The 21,619-nt window shown below is 43.0% G+C and overlaps 1 protein-coding gene across 1 annotated transcript in view; it reads left to right on the top strand.

Moving 5' to 3' along the window:
• Window positions 1-2,342: 2,342 nt before the first annotated feature.
• The window catches only part of SLC41A3 (solute carrier family 41 member 3), a 141,331-nt gene continuing 122,054 nt past the window's right edge, over window positions 2,343-21,619 (top strand). Inside the window, exon 1 of the mRNA XM_047850083.1 lies at window positions 2,343-2,447. The gene's annotated coding sequence lies outside the window, so the exon portion shown is untranslated. The remainder of the gene's footprint in view (window positions 2,448-21,619) is intronic.

Genomic DNA, 21,619 nt, shown 5'->3' with positions numbered 1-21,619 from the left:
TACTTCCACTAGAACTGAAGCCTTGCAGAACTCTCTGGCCTGGAGTTGTGGTTATGAATGTGGGTTTCTGCTGGTCTTCTGGGGAAGGGACCTGCCTGTGCTGGCCCTTAGGCACACTTGCCTGAGAAAAGCAGTATTGGCAGAACTTGTGGTGGCAGGACTTGGTTAAGGTGCAGAACAACAGGTATTCACGTTCATGGCTGGTGGGAATGCAAAATGTTACTACTGCTTTGCAAGATGTTTAGCAGTTTTGGGTTTTGTTTTGTTTTGTTTGTTTTGGTTTGGTTTTTTGTTATTTATTTTTTTGTTTTTACCAAGCTAAATCATCTCACCATATGATCTAGTAATTGTGCTTCTTAGAATTTACCCAAAGAAGTTGAAAAGTAATGTCCATGTAAAAATCTGCATATGGATGTTTATAGCAGCTTTTTTTCATAATTACCAAAGCTTGGTATCAACCAAGATGTTTTTTCTTAGTAGGTGAATGGATAAACAGTGGTATATCCATACAAAGGAATAGTATTCAGCAATAAAAAGAAAAGCTATCAAGCCATGAAAAGAGATAGAAGAAGCTTCAATGCATATTGCTAAGTGGAAATTGCCATCTTTGAAGGCTACATCTTGCATGATTCCAACAATATGAAGTTCAAGAAAAGGTAAAACTATAGAGATAGTAAAAAGATCAGTGGCTGCCAGAGGTTGTGGGAGGGAGAAAGAGATTAGTAAGTGGAGCACAGGGGGCCCTCTAGAGCAGTAAATCTACTGTAAGGGTGGATACGTGTCATTACACATTTGTCTAAAACCGTGTAACGTACAAAACAAGTGAACTCTAAAGCAAACTGTGGACTTTAGTTAATCATAATGTATTAATACTGATTCATTAACTGTAACAAATGTTTTATACTAATGTAATATGTTAATAATAGGTTAAACTAGGCAGACAGGTGAGGGGTTTTGTGAAGCCTCTGTACTTTCTGCTTAATTTTTCTGTAAACCAAAAATCAGTAAAAAAAAAAAGCCTATTAATTTAAAAATTTTGCTAGACTTGCACACAAAACTTTGCACCCAAATATAGCCATAGCAGAAGGATTTCTAATAGCCAAAAAGTGGAAATAATGCAAATGTCCATTAATTGATGAATGGATAAATAAGATATTATATATCCACACTATGGAATATTATTCAGCCATAAAAAGGAATGAAGTGCTGATATATGCTACAATGTGGATGAACCTTGAAAACATGCCATAAAAGAAGCTAGTTACAAAAATCTACATATTGTATGATTCCATCTGTATGGAATGTACAGAAGAGGTAAATCTGTAGAGACAGACAGTATATTAGTGGTTGTCTAGAATTGGGGAAAATGGGGAGTGAGTGACTACTAATAGGTTTCATTTTCTTTTGGAGGAGGAAGGGAATAAAAATGTGGTAAAATTCACTGTGGCAGTAGATGCACAAAACAATTTAAATTGTACATTTTAAATTGTGTGGAAAGTAAATTCTATTTCAATGAAGTTATTATTTTCAAAAAACTTTTTAATATTTATTTATTTTTTGAGAGAAAGAGAGGCAAGTGTGAGTAGAGGAGGGAAACAGAGAGAGGGAGATACAGAATCCAAAGCAGGCTCCAGGCTCTGAGCTGTCAGCGCAGAGCCAGATGTGGGGCTCAAGCTCACAAACTGTGAGATCATAACCTCAGCTGAAGTTGGGTGGTCAACTGGCTCAGTCAGCTTCAGGCATCCCATGAAGGTATTATTTAAAAACTATGATTCCTGGGACGCCTGGGGGGCTCAGTTGGTTAAGCGTCCGACCTCGGCTCAGGTCATGATCTCACGGTCCGTGGGTTCAAGCCCCGCATTGGGCTCTGTGCTGACAGCTCAGAGCCTGGATCCTGTTTCAGATTCTGTGTCTCCCTCTTTCTCTGACCCTCTGACCCTCCCCTGTCAGAGCTGTTTTACAGCCCTAGACTTGGTTTCCTTCTTTGTAAACCAGGCCTCAGCACACGACTCCCCCCCCCCCCCGCAAGGGCTGTTTCGAGCATTGACTGCAGCAAAGGAGGAGAGGAGCTTGGCACACTTAGGAAACAATCGGGTTTACAGCCCAGAAAGACTTCTGGCTCCACGTGTCCCCACCACAAAGCCAAGCTCCAAGGTCCCAGGGGCAGAGTCTGTGTGGCCCTGGCTTCCGGCGCGCTCTGGGTCAAGCAGCGGGACCTTGGACCTTGGGCCACCCCTCCCCACCTCCCCTCGGGCCCTGGGCGACAGGGCCCCGCCTCCAGGGTAGCCCCGCCCAGTCCCCGCCCCCGTCACGCCTTCGCCCGGTCCTGAAACCTCCAGGCAAGTTGGCCTGAAGATCTGGCGTTCCCTGTTTTCTCATTGAGCCCTCCCCTTGGCCCGCGCGCCTTCTGCTCTCCTCCTGCGCGCTGCTGCCTGGGAGGGGATCGGGTAAGCCTGGTGCTGAGCCCCAAGCGGGCCTGGGCAGGGGTGCGGGAAGTCTGGGGTAAAGCGGCGATGGAGTCCAAAGGGGGCTGTCTGGGTGTGTGGAGATGTCACACTGAGGAGGCCCGGCCCTGGGGAAGCGCTGGGGTTGGGGCGCGGAGTGGGGGATGAGCAGTAGAGGGAGTAAACCCAGGGCCTTTGGAGGGGGACCTCGGGACGGGGTGGGGCACACGTGGAAAGTCCGGGGCCTGGGCAACGCAGAAGAGGACGTGAACCCAGAGCGGGGGGAGTCCGGTGGGAGGCCAAGGGCCTGCAAATAGGCGAAAGTAAGGGAAAACGGGAAGGGGAAAGAGAAAGTGGTCCCAGAGGGGCCTTGGGCAGAGGGGACGCCTGGGGAGGTATCCGGGTAAGGGCCCAGAGCAGGGTCCTGGAAGACGGACCTGGGATGGAGGGAGACAAACCCAGGGTCCAAGGCGGGTTTGATGCCCGGGGCGGGGGCGAGGGGAATCCAGACTGAGGGTTGGGCAAATCTTCAGGTATTTCTGAGGCTCTCTCTCCGGCATAGCCAGTATCTTGGCTTACTAGGCCTGCTGTCCCCCCATCTACTTATCACAAACTACCCAGGTGGGTACTCCAGCTGATTCTGATGCAGCTATAATTTAAGAGGCACTGGTCTGAAACATTAGAGCTTTGAGGGATTTGAAGTGGGAGTGAGAACCAGCCAGGTGTTCTGTGATGCAAGTGCATTATTACATTTAATCTTCACAGCCTTGTGAAGTTGGTGCTCTTGTCCCCATTTAACAGATGAGGCACAGAAATTTCACTTTTCCAAGGACCAGCATCTAGGAAGAGGAAGAGCTGGGATTCAGACCCTCAAGGCAGGCTCCAGGGTGCTCCCACTGAACCAGGTCTCCTGTAAAGTCCAGAGGTAGTTTGGCCTCACAGCAGGTAGTGGGCAGCTGAGTGGAGCTGATCGGTTCCAGCATTTTGGCTGTGCAGTGAAGAGTTAGGACTGGCCTTGTCTCTTGCCTTGCGGTGAGCACTAGTTTGTATGAGGTCCTGGTGACCAGGTCTCAGACCTGATGTGCTGGCCCCAGGGTGCCCAAAGGCCCTAGATTCAAGGCCAGCTTCTCTCTGACTCACGGGGAGGCTGCGCATCAGTGTCCTCCTCAGTCTGATGGGTACAGACTCCCCAGGAGGCATCTGCAAGAGCAGTGACCTTACAGATTCCTGTGACTGGCAGCCAGGTGGGCCCAGGTCCCCCTGCCCAGCCCTTCGCAAGGCCTGCGCCCGAGGAAGGGGCTCCAAGCACACGGGCTGTGCAGGGCTCTCACTCCACACTCTGACACCTTGGCAGGGTAATTCTTTGTTGTGGGGGCCTGTCCTGGGGCACCACCTCCATATTGTGTCCTCTGGGGGAAAGGCTGAGTGGGAACCTCTGCCCTGGAGTCAGTACCACCCCCCCAGGTCCCCCCCTCTCTGGGGGCTACAGGACAGGGTTTTCCTGCATCCACAGCCCACTCTCCCGACAGAGGCCACCTTCACCAGCAGGCCTGTCCTTCAGGACCTGGTGTGTTCATCTGTACTCATTTCTGTGGATGCAAATGACATCTGAACACATTCTCCTTCTGACACACACCCATGTTCCCAAGGAAGCTGAGTGCCTTTGACTGCCATCCACAGGGTTGTGGGGTCCCTGCTGGGGAATCACGGAGGCCCCACACTGTAATGGGCACAGGGTAGGTGAGAATGCATGCTGGGTGCTGACCACACTGGGCCTCTGGTGCACGTTTGATGAGTTTAGAGGGCATTCTTCAGTGTGCTTCCCTCACACAAGTTTCTTCTGGAACTGTTCTGTGTGGTCCCCATAGCTCTGCCCTACACCTTGAGAGGAGGCCTCTTTCTTAGCAGTCAGGGAACCCTTCAGTTTAGCTCGGCTGCTGGCACTTGCCTCCTGGTGCCTACCTGGTTTCTTGGCATATTTGGAAACTCATTTGTATTCTGTCTGAATCCCACCACCATGAGTGGGTCATCCGGAGGGTTTTACTCATTTTGGGAGGAGAGAACGAAGCTTTGTGGTTCATGCTTCTCTAATTGTCTAGTGTGAACTAGTTGTGAACGCTTTTGGGCCTCTTTTTTTTTAATGTTTATTTTTGAGAGAGACAGATGGAGCACGGGCAGGGGAGGACAAAGAGGGAGGGAGACACAGAATATGCATCAGGCTCCAGGCTCCGAGCCTTCAGCAAACAGCCTGACACCTGGGACTTGAACCCATAGCTGTGAGACCATGACCTGAGCCAAAGTCAGACACTTAGCATACTGAGCCACCCAGGCTCCCCCCAATGGGGAGGCCCAATGCCTCTTTTTAATTGGTTATCTTGTCTGATCTGTGCCCTTCAGCTGGTGAGCCTTCCCGCTCCCTGGTTATCCTGTGACTGTAGTGATGGGTGATTTCTCCTGCCCTTCCTCTGGTTCCTGCTTTTCCCAGCACTGTCTTGACTTTTCCACTCCTTCCTGCTTACATGCGTGAGTCTTCCTGAAGTGATGCAGTTGTGATTAAGTTGTCAAAAGCAGCTGACTAAAGTCAACAAAGGAAGGATTCTCTGGTAGGCTGTATCTCATCCTTTGTTGATTTTAATTAGTGAATGATTTTGTCTGCTGATTTATTTTATTCATTATTGGCTTTATACATTTTGTATTAACTTTTCTGTTTTGATATCATAATGAACTCATGGTCCTTTGCAGACTCAACTTGTGAAGTGGTAACTATACTGTATTATTATTAGATGCTGAAGTTGTCACCGATTGACGGTGGTAGTCTGTTTACAATTTTGTTCCTTTGTCATTTTAGTCCCTCCTCTGACACCTTTGAAAGCATCTTATTTTCTAGCAACACCAGAGTGTTCCAGAGCCGTCTCAATTTTTCTCCTGCCCCAAGTTATGGGATTCATTGTCCTCCAAGAGTCCTGTTTTGAGTATTAGACATGAAAATCTGAGTGCAGAGATACATGGCCCCCAGACTAGGGGAACATGTTGTTGCTTTGGACTACTTTTAGAAGTGTCAGAGCCAGAAAATACATCTTGTTTTAAGGTTAGAGTTCACATGGACTTCCAGCGGTTTGATGCTCTGTAGCCAACTATCTTTGAAATACATAGTGTCACGGGCAGCTAAGATTTTTCTCCCACATTGGCAGTCCTCAGCTCAGCACCATCTCTCACCCCCAGAGGAGGGCAGCTAAACTGTAAATGAAATCACAGAGCTGGAACATTGTCAGTTATCTTTTGATGCATAACAAAGTACTGCCAAACCTAGGGACTTAAACAGACAGTGATTTATCATTTCTCAATGTTCTGTGGATTGCTGGGGTGTAACTTTGGCTTCACGGGGGTCATCTGGCATCACTCAGGGGCCCTGATTCCTTTTTAGTGGGGGAAGCAACAGAGTTGTCTTTTGAAAACATAAACAGTCACTTTGAGGAAGAAGCATGTACTCCTTGCTCTGCCTGTAAGACCCTAGGTGACTGGCTGCCTTGTCCTCCTTTCCTGCCATCCTCTTGTATCTACATACCCCAGACTTGTTGGCCTCTTTGCCTTTCCTTCCTTGGAAGCACCAAATTTGCCCTACCTCAGTGCCTCTGTACTCGCTGTTGTCTGCTTGCAGGGCTCCTCCCCTAGATCTTTGCACAGTTGGCTTTTTTTAAAGTTTTATTTATGTATTTTTTAGTAATTGCTACCCCCAGTGTGGGGATCAAACTTGCAACTCCTAGATCAAGAGCTGCATGCTTTTCTGACTGAGCCAGCCAGGCACGCCTGCACAGTGCAATTTTTTTTATACTTAGGGTTCATTAAAATGTCACCCTCTCTTCTTGAGTCTTTGATCCTCCATCCGCACCCTACCCTACACTTTCCCAGGATAGTCCCTGTCAATTCACAGCATTTAATGTATCTTGTTCACTTACTTGTTCTCTTGTTTATTTCTGTCTCTGCCTCTAGAATGCAAATTTCCTGAGAGCAGGACCTTTATCTGTCTTGCTTTCCACTGTATTCTTGGTGCCTAGAAAACTCCTTGCATAAAAGGAAGGAAGAAAACATTTGTTGAATGGATGATAAATCATTCATGCACCAAAGGAGGAGAGGGATGAATAGGTGGAGCACAGAGGATTTTTATGGCAATGTGACTATTGTGTATGATATAATGATGGATGCATGTCATTCTACATTTGTCCAAACCCATCGACTACAACACAGGAGTGACCCCTACTGTAAACTGGACTTGGGGTGATCATGATGTGCCAGTGTGGGCTCACCAGTTGTAACATGCTCCTGTCTCATGTGGGATGTTGAGGTATATGGGAACTCTGTGTACATTCCTCTCAATTTCTCTGTGAACCTAAGACTGCTCTAAAAAATAAAGGTGTTTTTTTTTTCTTTTCTTTTAATAGTGCACATCCATTGGGAAGAAGTCTGAACAATATAGACATACATATAAAGTTCAGAGGATTATATCCATACCTTCTGCACCCCAAGCCCTTTCTGTTTATATCCGCTCCTCTTGTGTTGACTGGCTGGGTGGTTGTCATGCCTTTCATGGGAAAGATGAGATTGAGAGGTGGAATGGGAAACTGGGAGTTCTGTGTTAGACCGAGGGTGCCTGAGATGCCTCTCAGACCGCTGAGTGGGAAGTTGGCTCTCCGTGTCTGGATCCTGGGCTGAGGGCCGAGCTGGGAGACGTGATTGGGAGGTAGTAGCAGTGTATCATTGTTACTTCAGGCTTGGGACTGGGGGAAGTCCAAGCACAGGCTGTAGACAGAAGACAAGTGAGGAGAGTCTGGAGTGTCAGTGTTAGAGATCAGAGGGAGAAGCCATACCAGGAAAAGAGACAGGACACCCATGGAGTAGGACAAAATGAGGCATGCATGGAAACCTGGGAAGGGCTGCCAGATAAAACACAGAATTTGAGAGAAACAGTGACTCACTTTTCAGCATAACTATGTCCCATTTTATCTGTGAAATCTGGCAACCCTAAGCTGGAAGAAGAATGGTGTGACGTCATATCAGCCTTTCCACAGTGATGCTACAGGCCAGGAATGCCTGCTGGGCCTATACTACTTGTGGTGATCCCCTTGCGGGTTCCCCTCCTGGAGCCATTGTTGAAGCTGGACAAGCCCTTGTGGTTCTTGTTATATTATTGCAGGAAGTGCCTTAGCACAGTCATCAAGGAACTTTGGAGAACAAGATTTATTACTCACAGGTCCTGGCAGGTCCATGGCATGCCCGAGGGCCACACAGCCACGCAGTGCAGTCTAAGGTAGAGAGAGAGGTGTGTGGGCCTGGGGCTCTGCATTTATTGGGACAGGATAACTAGGGTTTCATGGGTTCACTGTTTATCGGATGGCTTAAAACATGAGAGCAAGAAGTTGGATAAGGGAAGGGAGCAGCAGAGTCACTCAAGCAGTCAGTGATCTAGATTACTCAGGACTTTCTAAAAGGGAGCTTCATGGATGGGAGGGGGCCTTCTGGGGTTGGTTTGCTAGGAGCTGCCTTTGACATGGATGCCTCAGCAATCAAAGGCTTCTTGACATGCACACACTAGGAGCCCAGGAGAAACAAAATCAGTCCCAGCACCATTAACCTAGCCTTTATTGTAGAGTGCTGAACACAGGAAAGCTCCAGAAGAGCCTTTTAACAAGGGGGAGGTGGGCAGAATGTTTTAAGGGCTTTAGGGGGAAGGTATTTGTCAGAGTTCCTGTAGATGTAGCAGGAAGGGGGCAGCACCAGTGTGGCCATTTTCGGAAATGAGAGCAGGGCGTCATTCTTGATGGTCAGCAGCTCTTCTGTGCAGGCTGGACTGGACTTTATCAGGAGGGAGGAGAAGGGATGAAAAAAGAGCAGGGGCTAAAGCCACATGCAGGAGGGGTGGGGGGCACACTGCGGGGACAAGGATGTGGGGAGGCCACGGTGGGCAAGTCTCAAGTCCTTGAGTCTCTCATGCCCTAGTGAATCTGGCTGAGACGTTGGGCACACTGAGGTCTGCGGGGATTGTTTGGCGTTGTGCAGGTGACCTCTGGTTTTGGCAAGGGCCACGTGTGCAGAAAGGAGCCAAATGGGTGTTGAGCACAGAGGCAAGGACATAGAGACAGTATGGACATGTCTCTTTCATTGTGCCCTGAAAGGGAGGAGAGAAATAGGGTACAAGCTAGAGGATGGCTTGGGGTCCAGGGAACTTATTTGAGAGACAGATTCTCGTGCAAGGTCCTATTGTTGGAGGATCCCGCAGAGGGAGTGCGGAGAAACTGAAAAGGCAGGAAAGGAGACCCTTGCTAATGCTAGTTCTTGAGAAGGCCAAGGTGGGCTCCAGGGCCCAGGGGAGAGGCAGTGATAGCCCTTCTCAGGATTTGTGAGGGTGAAGAATGAAGGGCTGCTGCATGGGTCCTGGGTAGCTGTGTCTGTTTTTTGTGGTTTTTTTTTTTTTTAAGAGATTAAGTATCTGGCACTGCAGGGACTCAGGGACTGTCCCCTCCCCAACCCTATTCTACTAAGCATCCTTTCTCCCCTTGGGTTCGAAGGGAGCCACATAGGATAGCCGAATGGGGACTTGAGACCCTATTGTTTGTTCTGTATGTTGCTCTGGATGAGGTTTTGGGGTGATAGTGGGGTTCGTGGGATCCAGAGCCAACAGCCAAGAAAGAATTCTTGAAGACGTCTTTGGTGCAAAAAGGTGATTTTTATTGAAGCATGAGGACAGGACCCATGGGTAGGAAGAACTGCCTGGGACCATGAGGAGAGACTGGGGGAGGTAAAGTCTGGGGGAAGTTTCCAGTGAGATTTTTCATATGCCAAAGAAGACTCATAGGATACCAGAGTCCTAGCCATTGTCAAGCTAAGGTGGTTTTTCCCTGTAGCAAAGCATTAACTCCAAAGAGTTCCTGGAGAAACATTTTACTCTGCCAGCCTCAAGTAGTTGTCAGTGGGCTGCAGGTTATAAGGAAATTTAGTTCTATATGCCATTTCCTTCTGCCTTTTTTTCCCACATCAGCTCCAGTGGTGGTAGGACTGGTACTCTTCCCCTCCCCCCCCCCAGCGCCATTACCTGCCTCCCCACTGTAGCCAGGCCTCCTATGTATGCCTGACTCAGTTTACCACTGTTGCTTCATAGCTTGCTGTGAATTTAAAAAGAATGGTTAATTTGCCTCAAGGTTCAGGCTCAGAGGGTCTAGGGCAAGAAAGCCACTGGGAAGATGGAGTGTGGGCCTCAGTCCGAATGAATGACCTGGGCCTGGACCAACGAGGTAAGGGTGACTTCTGTAGTGGCAGGACCAGGGCAGGAGCCAGGGTGGTACCTCTGTAGCAAGAAGAGCAGACATTTCCTGTTTTGCTGCTGGGCTGCTGTAAAGCCTAAAGCCTAAAGGGGGAACTCATGGTGTAATATGTAATTTCCATCTTTTTTTTTGTAGTTTATTGCTTTTTTGAGCTGAGCAAAGCCTGCCTTCGCCCAGGTTCGGTAGCCTTGTATGTGTGGACTGTTCTACCTTCAGAGGTGTCCCCAAAGATGTGAGGCTTCTCCTGTGTCCTCCTTACTCATTGCTCACAGCACAGGCTGTCGTCACAGGCCCAGCATCTCTGCTGACTTAATAAAACTGCTGTACTCAGTGCAGGGCTCCTGGTACCTTGCCAATGGGGATCTGGGGCTGGTGGCCTTGGGCTGGATAGGAGTTAAAACATGTAGCGACTTGTCCCTGCTGTGTTCTTTCCTCTATTCTTCCTCAGTCTATAAATCCTCTGGCAAAAAAGGTTTTACCAACCACTGGGTGAACTATCAAGGATGACATGAGAAATTATATAAAAATTATATCCGTGCTAAAAATAGGGGTGGGCAGATGTATACATTTTATGAAATAAAACAACCCAGGATCTAGGACATTGATTTTAAAAAAATAGCATGTGTGTGTGTGCACACATTGGAAGGATATACACTAGATTTAGCATTAGTTATTTGGGGGCAGTAACATGGTCAGTCATTTAAACATCCTTATTTATATCTTTGTGCTGTCTAAATTATATTTCTTATTAACACATTACTTTTGTGTTAAAAAGCAATCAGGTTTTTTGGGTTTGTTTTTGTTTTTGTTTTTGTTTTTTGTGGGTTTTTATGGAAAGGGATGGTTCTTCAGGAGTAGAATTGATGGATTGTGGTTCTACAGCATGGCTGAATGCAAGAATCTTCATGTCAGGTAAAAGACACCACACCTGAAGAATAAGTGGAATGTGACTATTGATCTAAATTGCAGTGTAAGCAAAACACTGTTATTTAGGGCTGTATTCTTAGTTGGTAACACTAAATACGGATGATACAGAAACTGAGGAGTGATTCTTTCCAGAGTTTGGACAGTCACCCCTGTGATAAGGAATAAAGAGAGTTTGGGAAGCTGCTAGTGTTCTGCTTCTTTACCTATTCCATAAATAATTCATGAATTTTTTTTATTTATTTGTAAATCACATACCATAAAATTTGCCCCTTCAAAATGTATAATTCAGAAGAACAGAAGATACACGTTCACACAAAGACCTGCATATGTTCTATGTTCATGTAATAGCCAAAAAGTAAAAAAAGTTCATGACATGGTGAATGGATAAACCAAATGTGTTCTATCCATACAGTGGAATATTATTTGACCATAAAAAGGAGTGAAGTACTCATTGATGTAACAACATCAGTGAACCTGGAAAACATTATGCTAAGTGGTGTCTTTTTGACTTGCATTTTCCTAACAACTGATGTTGAGCATCTTTTAATGTGCTTATTGGCCATTCTACTCCTTTGCCAGTTTTTAAATTGGATTTATTGTTGAGTTGTAAGTATTCTTTATAAATTCGGGATATTAGACCCTTATAAGATTACATGGCAAATATTCTCTCTCTTTATGTGGATTGTCTTTTTACTTTATTGATAGTGTCCCACAAAACTTAAATTTTGATGAAGCCCAATTTATTTAATTTTTCTTTGGTTGCTTTTACTTTAGATATCATGTCTAAGAAACCGTTACCTAATCCAAAGTCACTAAAACTTATACCTACGTTTTCTTTTAAATGTTTTATAGTTTTAGCTGTTAGGTTTAGGGCTTTGGACCATTTTGTGTTAGTTTTTGTATATGGTTTGAGGTAGGAGTCTAAACACATGATTTTGCATGTGGATATCCAGTTATTTTGGCACCATTTTTGTCAACATTTATTTATTTTGGGGACAAAGAGAGACAGAGCATGAACGGGGGAGGGGCAGAGAGAGAGGGAGACACAGAATCGGAAACAGGCTCCAGGCTCCGAGCCATCAGCCCAGAGCCCGATGTGGGGCTCGAACTCACGGACCGTGAGATCGTGACCTGGCTGAAGTCGGACGCTTAACCGACTGCGCCACCCAGGCGCCCCTTGGCACCATTTTTGAAGAGGCTCTTCTCTTCCCATTAAATAGCCTTGGCATCCTGGCTGAAAATCAATTGAACACAGGTGCATGGGTTTATTTGTGGATTCTCAACTCTATTTCATTTATCTATATTTTGATTTTAATACCAGTACTATACTGTCTTGATTATTGTAGCTTTATAGTAAGTTTTGAAATCAGGAAGTGTATTCTTTTTTTCAAGATTGTTTAAAATTCTGGCTTTCTTGCATTTCCCTATGGATTTTAGGATTAGCTTGTCATTTTTTTTGTGAAAAAGATGAATATAATTTTGATAGGAATGCATTGGATTTGTAGATAAGTTTGAGAAATATCACCATCTTAACAATATAAGTCTTTCAGTCCATGAGGACAGGATATCTTTTCATTTTATTAGGTTTCTCAAAATTCCTTTCAACAATGCTTTACAGTTTTCAGGGTAAAAGTTTTTACACTTTTTTTGGGTTACCTTTATCCTTAAGTATTTTATTCTTTTTGATGCTATTGCAGATGCAGTTTTCTTAGTTTATTAGATTGTTCATTGCTAGTGTATAGAAATAAAACTGACTTCTAAAAAATTGATCTTGGGGGCGCCTGGGTGGCGCAGCCGGTTAAGCGTCCGACTTCAGCCAGGTCACGATCTCGCGGTCTGTGAGTTCGAGCCCCGCGTCAGGCTCTGGGCTGATGGCTCAGAGCCTGGAGCCTGTTTCCGATTCTGTGTCTCCCTCTCTCTCTGCCCCTCCCCCGTTCATGCTCTGTCTCTCTCTGTCCCAAAAATAAATAAACGTTGAAAAAAAAAATTTTTTTTTTAAAAATTGATCTTGTAATCCTACAACCTTGCTGAACTTACTAGTTGTATGTGTGTGTGTATGTATTCCTTAGAATGTTCTATGTACAAGATCATGTCATCTGTAAACAGTTAGTTTTACTTCTTCCATTCCAATTTGGATGCCTTTTATTTCATCTCTTGCCTGATTGTGCTGGATAGGACTTCAAGTACAATGCAATAGGACAGGAGTGGCAAAAGCAGGTATCCTTGTCTGGTACCTCATGTTAAGGGGGATGCTTTCAATCTTTCACCGTTAAGTTTGTTAACCGAGGGTTTCTCATAGATAAACTTTATCATATTGAAATAATTCCCTTAAAATCCTAGTGATTTTTTTTAGTGTTTTTATCATGAAAGTGTTGGATATTACTGAATGCTTTTCTGATCTATTGAGTGAATCGGGTTTTTTTTTCCTCCATTCTATTAATATGGTGTAATACATTGATTTTCACAAATTGAACCAACTTTGCATTCCTGAGATAAATCCCACTTGGTCATGTTGTATAAGACTTTTTATATGCCACATAAATCACTTTGTTAGTATTTTGTTGAGGAGTTTTGTGTGTATATTTATAAGGCTCTTATACTGGTCTGTAGTTTTCTTAGGTTGGCTCTGTCTGATTTTGGTATCAGGCAAATGTTCCCATTTCATCAATTTCTTTGGGAGTGTGTGAAGGATGGTGTTAATTCTTTTTTAAATGCTTGGTAAACTTCACTAGTGAAGCCATCTGGTCTTGGACTTTGTGGAAGAATTTTTTGTATTGCTAATTCAATCTTTTAATTTTTACAGGTCTCTTAATTTTTTTTATTTCTTCTTAATTAGTTTGTTAGTGTGTTTGTAGGAATTTGTCCATCTCATGTAGATTTTCTAACATCTTGGCATACAATTGTTCATAGTATTCCCTCATTATTATTTTTATATTAGGTGAATGTGATAACCACTACACTACAGACACAATTCTTTTTATATTTTTAAGTTCAGAAGTAGTGTTCCCTCTTAAATATTTACATCCTCTCTCTTTCTTGGTCAGTTTTAGCTAAAGGTTTGTGTATTTTGTCAATCTTTCCAGAGACCCAACTGTTGGTTTTGTTGATTTTCTCTATGGTTTTTCTATTCTCTATTCCATTTATTACCACTCTAATCTTTATTGCTTCCCAGCCTCTATTTTTTTTTGTGTTAGTTTAGTCTTCTTTCTCATTTTTCTTAAGGTGAAAGATCAATTTATTAATATAAGCTTCTCTCTTTTATTTTTTGCTTTTTCATATATAAATTTTAAGCACTGTATTCCCAGCATTCCATAAGTTGTGGTATGCTATATTTTCATTTTAATTCATCTCAAATAATTTTATGATTCCCTCATGATTTCTTCTTTGACCCTTTAGTTATTTGGGTGTGTTGTTTACACAAACTTGTGAATTTCCCAAATTTTCTTTTATTTATTTGTAATTTTATTGCATTTTGTGTGTTTTTTATATGATATGTGGTTTATCCTAGTGAATGTTCTGTATATATTGAAAAGAATGTCTATTCTGCTATTGTTGGGTGGAATGTCCTATACATGTATGATCTAATTTGTTTATAGTGTTCAAGTCTTCCCTTTTTTTGTCTATCTTCTGATTGTTCAGTAGATTATTGAAAGTAGAGTATTGAAGTCTCCTATTATTACTGAATTGCATTAATCTCTCTCCAATTCTGTCAGGTTTTGCTTCATGTATTTTGTGGCTATATTGTTAGGTATATATAATTGTTATGTTTTTTGATAATTATTGATGCATTTACCATTATCAAATGCCCTTCTTTATCTGTAGTAACAATTTTGTTTTAATGTCTGTTTGCCTGATGCTAGGAAAGTCACTCCCCCCCCTTTTTTTGGTTACTGTTTGCATGGTATATGTTTTAAAAACCTTTTTACTTTCGACCTATCCATTTATATTTAGTGTAATTACTGATAAGATAGCATTCTATCTGACATTTTGCCATTTGTTTTCTATATCTTATGGTTTCATTCTGTTCCTCTATCCCTCATTACTATCTTCTTTTGTATTAGTTGGATATTTTCTAATGTATTATTTTTATTCCATTGTTATTTTAAATATATATATATTTTAGTTATTTTCTTAGTGGTTGCTCTGAGGATTACAATTCCTTCCTTAGATAACATTGTAATTTAAATTAATAGCAACTCAATTTCACTAGTATATGAAACTTTGCTCCTATATAGCTCTGTTCTCTCCTACTTTGTGCTGTCATACAAATTACATTTGTGTATATTGTGTACCTATATATAGTGATTTATAATTACTGAATTATGCAGTTGTCTTTAAGTTGGATAAGAGAAAATAGAGTTACAATGCATTTATACATTTTTTTTAATTTGCCTATGTAGTTACCTTTACTAGTGTTCTTTATTTTTTTATATGAATTTAAAGTACTATCTAGGTCCTTTCATTTCAGCCTCTTGGTCTTTCTTTGGTGTTTCTTGTAGGGCAGGTGTGCTAGTGGCACATTCTCTTGGTTTTTGTTCATTTGGGAATCTCTTAATTGTCCTTCATTTTTGAAGGATCCTTTTTCTGCTTTTCAGAACTGTTGGTTGAAGGTCTTATTCTTTCAGCACTTTGAACATGTCATCCCACTGCCTCTGTCCTCCATGGATTCTGATGTGAAGTAAGCTGTTAATCTTCCTGAGGAGTCCTTGTCATGAAGAGTCACTTCTCCCTGCTTTCAAGATTTTCTGTCTGTCTTTTACTTTTGGCAGATTGATAGTGGTGTGTCTTGCGGTGGATCTCTTGTAATTTGTGCTCTTGTATTCTACTTGTGATTTGTTGAGCTTCTTGAATATGGAAGTTTGATCATATTTGGAAAGCCTTTGTGCATTATGTCTTCAAATATTCTTTTAGACCCCTTTAATTTTTCACCCCTGAGACTCCTGTTATACGTGCTGGTGTGCTTGATGCTGTCCCAAGGGCCCTGAGGACTTGTTCATTTTTCTTCATTCTGTTTTCTTTCTTTTCTTCAGATTGGATAATTTCTGTTGACTTAGCTTTCAGCTCAGTTGTTCTTTATTCTCCCTGCTCAGATCAGCCATTGCACTCCTCTAGGGCCATTATATTTTACAACTCCAGAATTTTGATTTGGTTCTTCTTTAAAATAGTTTTTATCTCCTTCTTGATATTCTCCATTTTGGTTAGACTCCATTTTTTTACTTTATCTAGTTCTTCAGGGATGGTTGTTTAAGTTCTTTGAACATATTACTGAACCAAGCTGGAACACTGGCGGAAAAACCAAGCGGCACTCAGCAGTCTTGGTGGGTTGGAGATTTATTTTACACTAGTGGGCTCAGAGGAGACTATTTCTCCAAAGGTCTCAGCCCAGAATGCAAGTGGGGAGGGTAATTTATAGCCAACAGCCTCCATATCTGTGGGAGTTTTCACGCACACAGCAAACAAAGGAAGAAGAAACTGGAGGAGGGGTCTCTAAGCTAGAGACCAGAGTTTGTTCAAGTCCAATCAGCCATCTTTGTTGTGCCTTATTCACTTCTCCAACATTCCCCCCCTTTGATGCCTTTTTAAAAAACTTTTAGTAGGCATCACCTTTCAATTTTACAGGTTGGTGCTCTCGGAAGGGTAAGATATACAGGTTGGTACTCTCGGAAGTCTTGCAGTACTTTGGCAAGCAACAGTGTTTTCAATAAAACATACCATGGCATTCAGTATACAGGGGCCAATGGATACAAGTAACATTATGGAGAGGAGGGGCCCTACCAGGGCAGAAAGCCAGGATGCCCAGTCTGTGAGATCCCATCCTTTCCATTGATTGGTATTTTCCTGTTGTCTATGTTGAATTCTTTCCTTGAGTTCCTTAACCTTAGTTGTAACTATTCCTGACTGGTTTACAAAATAGCAACATTCCTCCCCCAGAAAGATACAAGTCCCTCCTTTTTCTGAAGTGAAGAGGTCCAGGGTTCACCTGTGTTGGAGGGTCACTGCTGCCAGAGAGTTTATTTGGCTTTGTAAGGTTACCAGAGAATCTGCCACTTGTTCCATGTCTTCATTTAGCTCTTGAGATAGTCTATGGTATAGTCCTATGGATGAACCTATGCCCCCTATTCCAGTTCCTATTCCTGTCGCAATTCCTGCTGCTATCAGAATGGGTAGCAGGATTGCCCATTTAGCCCAGGAGTGGGGCTAAAAGTTGTTAGGAGCTGATCTTCAGTGTATACGGATATCTCTGGGGTTAGGAAGATGGAAAAACATCTCTGAGTCCAGTTGGCCTGTAAGCATTGGTAGGCCGAATTAGAACATAGATAGAACACCCCAGGGGTTGAACATAGGGTTGTATTCCTCTTTAAGTTTATATTTCTTCCGTATAGAGAGGTACCGTTCATACCTTCAGGGACAGATTAGATTGTTGGCATTTGTGAGACGGATCCCAGTGGCCAGGGGTCCAATTAAGACAGAAGTGTTGGTTTTGAGATTTTCAGGAGCTTCCTAGGTAAAAGGGATAGGAGTGGCTAAGTAAGCCCTCCTGCGAGAGGAAGCACATCCAGCAGGTTTGGGTGTGATTATCTATTTTATGGACGATTGGTAAGGTAGTGTTAGTCCAACGTTGGAGTGGAGAATTGGTAAGCATCTGATTGAGGGCTGAAAGGCTCAAACCCTGGTAGGCTGCCGGGGGAGTGGTCACCTTTATGGCTTATATTACCCCGTTCTGGGTATCCTTTATAACCTTTTGAAGGGCCCTGTCCTGCATCCCTTCCCTGCCCGAGATTCCCACATTGAGGAAGGTAAGTATAGCAAGCTTCCCTCTCTGGAGGTCCTTGTTGTGACATGGGTTCCTGACATTTTGGGTTATCTCTACAGTCCAATACTTAGTCCTTGGGGCACCAGGTAACTGACAGAGAGTGGGTGTTTTTCCCTTGTAGCAATCTTTGTGGAGGGAGGTGAAGGTGCTGAATGCCCTTGACTCACTTATTGTCATATAACAATCCTGGGGGCAAAGTAGGTAAGCAGCAGTTGTGAATGTGAGAGAGGTTATCATAATATACAGGCAATACTTAATAATCCTCCCATCCAGAGGAAGTATGTGAGACCCAGCATGCATCTTTTGTCCCATCTCTAGCTTGTTGGTGCAGTCTCTATCAGCCCAACAGTAAGAAGTTAGATGAGGGCTATGACCCCAGTGAGGGGCAAGGGCTGGCAGAGTTGCATCCAAACCCCTAGGCTCGGTTGATTCCTCAAGCTTCTGTCGTGCGGAGGCCAGCCAACTTCTGGGGCGTGGCTGGATCAGGGCTGGAGATCTCAGGGGCCAGTGTCTTTTTGAGGGTCAGTTTAAGCGGGTTGACTGGATCTGGATCACTTCACCAGGTTGAGGGCTCCTCCGAGTTGGCCTTCTTAGCTCTGGAGTGATAGACCCATGGGGTGATACCTGAAACTGAATCCTCTCTTTGGTTGTATGTCTGTAAAGTCCACCTCCAAGTCTTCGAAAGGGGTGGGTTTCTGGTAACTGTCAGATCAGGTTTAGGGAACATATGGTTTGCATATTTAGAGATCCATCCTGTTTTCCAGTTTTTGAATATCATATCTTATTGTTATCCCCATTGTATAACAAGCACAGAAGATTGCCTCTATATGAAATGCTGTGACAGTTTTCTGAAGTTTATCTCAAGTCTAGTTTAGGCAAATAACAAACATTTAAAGGCAATCATAACTAGAATTTAACATCCATAATGGTGCATTGATGAAACATAGTTGTTCTCTCTAAAACCTGCCCTTTCCAGAGATAGCCAAATTGAGACCAATGCATTTGTAGAACAAATCCAGTCTTAACAAATCTGGCCTAATTATTTACATAAGCTCAGCCAGAATAGCGATTGATCATGAGGCTCTTTTAAATTTTGCTTTGTTGGAACCTTTTATAAGGAATCTCTGGGTTGAACTTTTAGTAGCCTCTCCAGGCCATCAGACAAGCCTGCAATACCTGTAGAATTGGATGAATTCCTCTTCATGAGGTCCCCAAGATATCCTGAGGTTCCTGCACCTGCCAGGAAGTGACCTTCTTTACTTACCTGGTGAGGCTGCTGGGAACTCTGTAAGCAAGGCCCCAGGCCAACATTTCCAAGGGGCTTTATGGCTCCATGTTTTATAAAGCCAACCCTAATTCCTTAAAGTTGTCTGGTCATATCTGAGTCTATGAATGTCATCCTCAAATATGACATTCCAGTCAAAGCCTTGGTAAAATAGCCAGTATTTCCAAATGGTGACCTGTTATAAGATGAACAGATTCTTATTGAACTTTTGCAAACAATTGTAATTGCCATGAAAGAAAGAATACTCATTGAGAGTTTTGAATTTCAGGGGAATTATGTAGAGAGAAAACATAAATGCTTCAGTTTACAAATTCATACTTTATGACATTTTTTGTATATCATAGATATCTTAAGAGAAAGTTTCCTTAATCTGGGAAAGGAGACATTAGGGAACCAGCAATATTTTCAACAAGAATCACAAAACTATAATCTTCCTAAATTCGTTTAATCCCATGTTCTTAATTCTTGTTCAATTTGAATGCAGCTTTTTAGTTCTGGAAATTTTTACCCATTTTAGTATTAATCTTAAAGATGTTGAATACCTGTATTTATCCCCAAAGTCCTTTTTATAAATCTCCTTAAAGAAGAAACACGTTTTGTGAGAGAATAAGAACAATTATAAATGGCAAAATCTCAGAAATAGACATTGTTAAAGATCTGATGAGAGTTCATTATGATGCAGTGGACAAAGAAATTCGGTTATTTCTGTGACGCATAACATCTCAAGTCGTCAAAATATTAAGTGATGACCTTTTATCAAAACATTAAAATTTTAGGAATTGCATATATTCAGGTAGTTACAATATTTACCTGTGAAATACACTCTAAGGTTTACCATTGTATGACAGGGCTTTTCCAAGTAACTTAACAACCCAAATATAAAGGCCTAATTGGTCAAGAAGACTTTATTTACCATTTAAATCCTGAGAAGTTTGTTAAAACCCCAGAAGTCATAAGTGCATCCTAAATAGGATTACAGATCGTTACAAATCTTAACAATTTTATATATTCAACCAAAGTGGTAATAAAAGATCCCAAAGGTGAATGTACAGTATTATACAGCTGTTATCAAAACCTAGCTCCTTTAACATTCAGAAGTAATCAAAGACCTGATAGAGATGAGACCTAAAACTTTGATTTTTCCCAGAGGATAAACCTTTGTTTGCATTGTCTTACCAAGAGCAGATCAACTGTTCAAGAAAACTTTGTCATTTGAGCAGAGGAAAGGCAAGATTTCAACCTTATACTAGTGTATTTTTAAGATTCCATTCATCTAAACCTTCTATAACTTTCTTTTGCTTCTAAATTTTGTCCCAAAGCCATTTCTTTCCAAATAACCAGTCTCATTTAGGACAAAATTACTTTCTTCTACCTTCAACGAAACTGTGTTTCCATTCCTTATATCTTTCTTATATACCTCCTAATTTCCTACATAAAGAGTTGCTTTCTTTATTTTCATCAGTCTTAAGTACATTTAGCAGAATTTTAACTCTTAGGAAACCTTATCTCCAATGGAGGACTTAGTAACCAATTGAGAGGTGTTTACATCAGAATTTTTTTAGATGGTAAATTCATGAACCAATTAAGTACAAAGCATGTTTTCCAATAGGTCCAAATAGCCTTAATTTATCAGCAATAAGAAGTGAAAAACACAAACTTATGTTCAATAATCAAAGCTTTAGCATCCCATCCTATTTGGAGTTTCAGGTTACCAAGGACCTTGAAAGTTATCTTAACAATTACCCATGAAAACTTTGAGACAGACAAAATTAACTATCATTAACAAATTGCAACAGAGATAACATGAGCTTATTTGACCTTTGCTAATAACTTTAAAGACAGGTCCAATAAACTTAAATTAGTTTAACCATCAAGTATGTTTCACCTGCATCCACCTAAAACTCAATTTTTCCCCTTTGTCAATTTTCATTTGGGGCGCCAGTGGAGATACCTGAAATGGGTGGTCTAAGGGGGGTGCACTTTGCTCTTTGACTTGGAGGGTGGGAGGAGGAACCAATGGTGCCTGAGACACTGAGGATTGTTTAGGACCACACCCAAGTTGGTGCAGAAACATGAGGGGGAAGGGAAGGCAGAAGCAGCAACTACTTGGGAATATTCCTTAAAGTCCCTGTCCTGAGGTAGACTACAGTTGGCTCCAGTTATAGCCATTAACCTGGGAAATGAGGGAGAATCTCTCACCTGTTAAGCAGAGGAATCGGGAGAGAGTCAGTGTCCCCTTTTAGTCTGTTTCTATCTCAGCTAGACCAATAAGGTCCCCTTCTCGAGGTTCCTCCTGATCTCCGCTGGGTTTCTGGGACTTTCCCTGGTTAGGATATGTATTCTTTTTAATGTCCTTTCCTCTTGGAGCTGGGCATATTTATGGCCTTCTCAGCCCCCTGCTCTGATCCCTCTGAGGGCCTCTGGATATCAGCGGATGTGGACTGGCATCTGAAGAACACCTGCTTCTGGCCAAGGGTGCAATCTGGCCGCTGGGCTTTGTGGGGGAGGGTTTTCTGGCCTGGAAGAGGAGGAGAAATGGGGGGCTGCTGCAGCATTGCCCTGGCTGCTGTGGCTGGGGGCAGTGGCAGCATGGAGTCCTGCAGGGGAGGAGTTTCAAGCTCAGGGGAGAGGGGAGGGAGCCTAAAGAGTCATGAAGAGGGGAACATTAGGGGAGCAGTGGGTTGCTTCTTTGGCTCCCTGGGTGAGTCTCCAGATAAAGCGGCTAAAACCTTTGCCTGGCTCTCCTGGCTCCTTCCCAACCTGACAGTGCTCCCGTGAGGCAGAGTCACAAAGACAGAGGGACAGGGGCGCCCCCTCCAATGAGGAGACCAGC

The sequence above is a fragment of the Prionailurus viverrinus genome, chromosome A2 (assembly GCF_022837055.1).
Source record: "Prionailurus viverrinus isolate Anna chromosome A2, UM_Priviv_1.0, whole genome shotgun sequence".
Lineage (NCBI taxonomy): Eukaryota > Metazoa > Chordata > Mammalia > Carnivora > Felidae > Prionailurus > Prionailurus viverrinus.
This window is presented reverse-complemented; position numbering and strand designations above follow the sequence as displayed.